Genomic DNA, 6,000 nt, shown 5'->3' on the forward strand with positions numbered 1-6,000 from the left:
TGATAAAAGGTGTTTTGTTGATCTATTATATAATACATGCAATACATCAGGAAGTATTGGAACATCCTATCCTAATTTAAATCAAAATTATGACACAATAATTGTTATAACTATGGATAAAATTATCTCCTCTTTTTGTTGACAGATGGGTTCTGTACATAGAGCAGGCTCCCTTCTTAAGATCAGATCCATATAAATGTCCCACTATTCTCTTCTTTAGAGTTACAGCTATGGCCAATAGTTTTGCATTAACTAAAGTTTTAGGATTGAGATTAGGATTAAAAAATAAATTTAAAAAATAGATTTTTTATTTAACATCATGTAATCAAAGATACTACAACATGATATCGCTGCTAATAGGAGTACATTATCATATTAGGTTTATGGAGAACTACAATGTGGTATATAATTCAATATGTTAACATAGAATTATTCAGCAGGTTTTATTCAACTTTATGAATCACATTTAGTTAATTCTTTGGCCATAGCTGCAGTATTATGTAATGTACTATGCCAATGAGACCCTTAAGAGGATACTTTATATATTTTACACATATTTAATTTCTTACTCCTGTTTAATATCACATGTCTGTTATCTATGTTTTTCTGGAGTTGTTTCTTGTAAGATCAACATTTGCTATACTTAATTACTTTTCAAGCGAAAATTGCTTCTGAAAAGGGATGCGAAAGCATGCTAGCGTTGCACAGGTTTCAGTGAACAATACTTCTCCCAAGTAAAATGCTGATGTGCTTCCCTATCGTATATGTAGATGATATAATGTATGTCCAGCATCTTTCTAAGAGTCCAGGACCTAGAAATTGCAATTAAGAAGGGAGATGGAGACTAGCTGGCCTCGTCTCTTTGACAATCAGAGAGATAAAGTGAGGCCCCTGTTCTTTTGGTTGAAACTTACTTATAATCGCACTGCATCTTCAGAAGTTTAACAAGAAGATGAGAAAGGGAATAGGGTTAGCTCAGTAACTATAGCAAAAAATTATAAAGAGAGACCCACTGCACAACCAAGAGTGACTCCTTAAAATTCCCAGGTGCTGGTGTGTGAATTCAGCCTAACTATTGTAAGTAACCTCAAGGTCAGGAAATTGTTTTTTATTTCTTTTGTTCTGAGTTTTTTTAGTCACAAATTAACAGCATCATATAACAACTGGAACTACTAGCAGCAAATAACACCCTGGAAGCACTCTGAGTGATTCAATAAACATGGAAGAAAACTTGACTATTGTTTAAAGGAGTTCCATTAAATGGATTACCATTGAAAAAAAGAACAATTAATAATTAAAGAATGAATTGGCCCGCTTGGAATTGGTTCATTTTACTGGAAGAATATCTGTCTTATTGAACAAAGCCTAAAAGAGACACCGCCCCGCTGAGTCTCCGCACACTGTATCAACACTGCAATCTGAATGAAGTATTTTCTCTACTTGAATTAAAGAATAAAGAATTACAGAAAGTATACTTGGGGATTGTAATAAATGTATATTTGCAGAAAGTTGAGGTTGTGAAATGTAAAAGGGGTGCGTCACACTTTACTTTATAACAAAGGGCTACTTTAACATTCAGTGAGAGTAATTTATTAACTAAACTTAAAGAGAATAACACAGTGAGCTATTGAATTGCATAAAATATGCTAGATTTTTCTTAAAGAACAAATGAAGGGTTGTTAAAATATTTTTTGTGCCATTAATTAGAATTCATTGAATTTATATTAATTTATCCGGTTCTGGTGAGTTAACGACAAGGGGGAGTAAGGTTGTTGGTAAGGCAAAAGTGTGTGTGTGTGTGTGTGTGTGTGGTGGGAGGTCATTGGCAAAGTGTGTGTGGGGGGGGGGGGGGGGGGCAGGGCAAAATTACAGACATGCTTAAAGTTCAAAAGTAGAGCACAGCACACAGTCACGCTAAAGAATCACATAGTGCATTTAACATACTGTAGCATACGCAAAATTCAGAGGCTGAAACAGGGCAAAACACCAGTTTATTTGCACTGTCAGATGCACAAACTGAAACAAAAAAACAACAATGTACTGCCACAGGAAGTAAATGGTTGCTGATAGCCATAACCACGCTGTAACTATATTTTGCTACTGACTAACATACACAGAGTCCCTTCACAGTTCTTCTCCCTTCACAAAGAGCGAACAAAGCCACTCCTCAGTCTTCTAACCCTTGCTATTCCTGGCCCCTCACCCAGTCTCTCTGGCCAATGACCAACAACAGTCCTGTGTTTCTGCTCCATCCTTCCCCATAGAGCTCTATGGAGACCCATTAATCAGTGTCCAGGTTGGTGATTGGCCCTCAGGGCAGGGCTAATGAGGGTGTGCACTTCCATAATCCGGCCTGGGGAAAACAAAGACCCTTGATCACATTTTGGTGTTATCAGCGACCCCCCCCCCTCCACCCACAGCCTAAGGCAAAGAAGGGTCCTCCTCAGAGTGAGTCAGCCCAGTGGGGGAAGGGGCCTGGGGCTTAAATTGTCCCTGGGTGATGAGAACAGCAGGAGCCTCTGGAGCAGGCTGAGCACATTCGCCCCCTCTATATGGGCCCAGGCGATCACTGTGTAATACCACCCTCCGTCCTCCAGGATTTAGTCAGACTCCGTAAATCACTTCTCTGAGGTGTCCTAACACCTCGCACGGTCCTGTCCAGGCACTGTCAAGCGTGAGGCAACTTTTCCATCTGGGGTTAAAAACCAACACCAAGAGGGTCCCTGTTAAAGTTAAAGTGCTGCCTCTGGATGTCATACAGCTTGGACGGCACCATTTTGCATCCGGGCTGTACAAAGAGGCCGAGCTTTGCTGGGGACTCTGAAGGGGCCTTCACATTGGCTCTGATGCTCCTGTGGTGGGGGATTGGAAACTGGCAGGGATTCCTTCTCCTTATTCCACCACATTGCACCCGCAACGGCCCCAGTAGAATTCCTGTTGGAGCTGCAACAACTTTTTGGTCACCCTAAAGTGGTCAACTCCTGGTATCCCCTGCCACTGTGACCACAGCCCATTGGTGTTCAATGAGTGTACCAGCACCTCCTTCCAACCTGGTCTCTGCCAATCCTGGAGCCATCATAGCACTGGTTGCAGATCAGGGTCTTTCCCTGCTGTTGTCTCCAATCCTCCAGCCCCCCTGCCACTACCTCTCTTGCCTCTCTCATCAGGCAATGAGTGCAGTCTTCCTCGACACAAAGCCGGCGGGACAAAGCATCCGCATTGGAAGGGCAAGCCTCAGCCCTGTGCTGGATGGTAAAGTCAAAGCACTGGAGCCGTTCAACCCAGCAGGTGACCTGTCCCTCCGGCTCCCTAAAAGTAAGCAGCCTCTCTGGCCAACCAGCAGCAGTCCTGTGTTTCTGTTCTGTCACTCCCCAGAGCGCCCTATGGGGACCCGCCAATCAGCATCAAGACTAACAAGGGTGTGCACTTCCATAATCCAGCCGGGAAACAAAGCCCCTCAGCTTGCATTTTGATTTTATGAGGCCCCATGCACGTTACAATATGTATTGACAGGTAAAATACAATTCAAAGTTGCTGCAGTGTGTCCACTGTTTTGTCATTTCAAATATTTTCACAAAACAAACATTAAAACTTTAAAGCTACAGTGTGCAGACATCATGAAAAACTACAGATGTAGGTGCATATATAAAAACATATTAACACATGAAATTTCATTAAAATAAAGGGCTTTACATAATCTCTGTAAATAAGAAATTGCAGTTTGAGAAAAAACATCCAAAGTAGAAATATAGCATTAATATGTTCAACACAAAAAAAAATAAAAAAGTAGAAATGCCCAAGTGGTCTAGTGGTTAAAGAAACAAGCCTGTAATTAGGATGTACATGGTTCAAATCCCAGCTCTTCCACTGACTCATTGTATAACCCTGAACAAGTCACATAGCCTGTTTGTGCTCCATCTGTTGGGTGAGGCATTGTTGTAAGTGATTTTGCAGCTGATGCATAGTTCACACACCTTATTCTTGTATCTTGCAAAGCACTTTTTTATGGTGGTCCAATATGAAAGGTGCTAAATAAATAAAGATTAAAGGAAAGCGTACTCAATCAGACTGTGGTGTCTGTATCATCTGATCCGATACAGCCAAACTCCATGTCTTTGTCATCTGAACTATCATCATTGATGACGCAAGAAATTGTCAGAATTATTAATGCACAGAGCAAAGACTCAGCAGTTTTTTTTTTTCACATGAGCCACGATATTCCCCCTCAGGCATTATTTTAGCATGGTTATTAAAAAAAGGAAATTAATGGTAAAAATGTTTGCTGACTCAAGAGTATAATTAGTTCTTATAGAAGGACAAATGATAGACAATTAATGTATTCTACTGTCCACATGTAATTCATATTTACACTGAAATGGAGATATTAACTGACTAATATTGCTTACTGAGGTAGTGGTGCTTATTTTGATATTAACCTTCTTTTCTACTTTTGTACCGTATTTTACCTACAAACTTTTGATGAAATAAAAGCTGTAACAGCGTTGCATGTTTTATTGTGGAGTTGTTTCCTTGCGATCTTAAACTCGTTAGGGAGAAGTTTGTTAGAGTGCTAACTGAGTTAAACTATTCTGCACGTTATTTAATTAATTATCTTTAATTGGGTATATAAACACCAGTTCTCCCTACAATAAGGTATCCCTTTAAGTAGTGGTCATTCAGAGCCCTTGAGATTTAAAACCAACATTTTACTACAGTCATAATAAACAGCTGGAATGTATTGGCACTTGCTTGGTTTTGGCACTTTTCAATAAAATTGAAAAGAAAGATGGCGCTAGCTCACACTATACCTTGGCAAAGGTGTCAAAGGAGGTCATAGTGGCTGATGGAATCACTCTTGCAGGTACTGTATTGTGAAATAATCCCTGCACAGCCAGAGGAATGGTCTACTGAAATGCTTCAGTTACAATATTTTCAGCTAGAGTGAAAGCCAGTCATGTGGTTTTAACTTTAAACTGTTAACTTTCAGATACTGCTTTACTAAAAAAAAAAAAAAAAAAAAAAAAAACAAAAACAGTCACATCATACCGACTGGTAAAAAGGACAGCAGTTTGTGTTCAGGACAACATTGTAACACATTGTACTCTTCATTTGCCCTTATAGGGTTTTCTGTGTATAATTAAAGTTAAATACTGAATACTGGTAATAGTATTAAATTATGTATTACCATCTCTTTATGAATGGTATTTTCTTCATGGCAATTAGTGAAGAAAAAACTATTTGTTAACAAGGAGAGATGAAGATTGGAGGTGTTGCAATGACTTCTGGGAGTTAGAGTCCATGTAAAAGGAAAAACAATGTTGTGTTAACATTTTTTGATTATGACTATTCTTGAGAGTAAAATTATTTTAAAAAAATGTCTTGCCTTTTCCTTTCAAGAAGATGCATTATTATTATTATTATTATTATTATTATTATTATTATTATTATTATTATTATTATTATTATTATTATTAATAGACCTTTTAGGGGTTAACAACTTTGTAGTATGTAGAAGGCTAAATGAAATTCCCATTCGTTTTTAAAATATTTAGCTTTTAGGAAGAATAATTATATTACAGGAAAAAACTAAATGTACAGCTACTGTTTTTATAACCTATGTATTTATTATTCAAAAAACAACTTTGTTGTGTGCCACAGTTTATAGTTGAACACGATTTCTAAACACTGACTCACTTCTGGTCAGTGGTCTGTATTTATTTTCTGCATAAAGCATTTCATTTCACAAAAAAAAAAAAAAAAAAAGTTTACGAGAGCAGGAAAATGGCAGTAGATTTTTTTTAGATCAGCAGTTCCTTGGGTGTACAGAAACGGCATCAAAGTCTGTGTCTCTCTACACCTGTTCAAACCCCTGCTGCAAAGGCCTGTTTATTTTCACCGTTTGCCTTATTCCATTAAAAAACAAATAGCCAGTAATATTAGAATTAACAAATGTCATCCATTTATCCATTCAGTTTGAAATATTTTAGAAACAAGGACAGC

The sequence above is a fragment of the Polyodon spathula genome, chromosome 1, assembly GCF_017654505.1.
Source record: "Polyodon spathula isolate WHYD16114869_AA chromosome 1, ASM1765450v1, whole genome shotgun sequence".
Lineage (NCBI taxonomy): Eukaryota > Metazoa > Chordata > Actinopteri > Acipenseriformes > Polyodontidae > Polyodon > Polyodon spathula.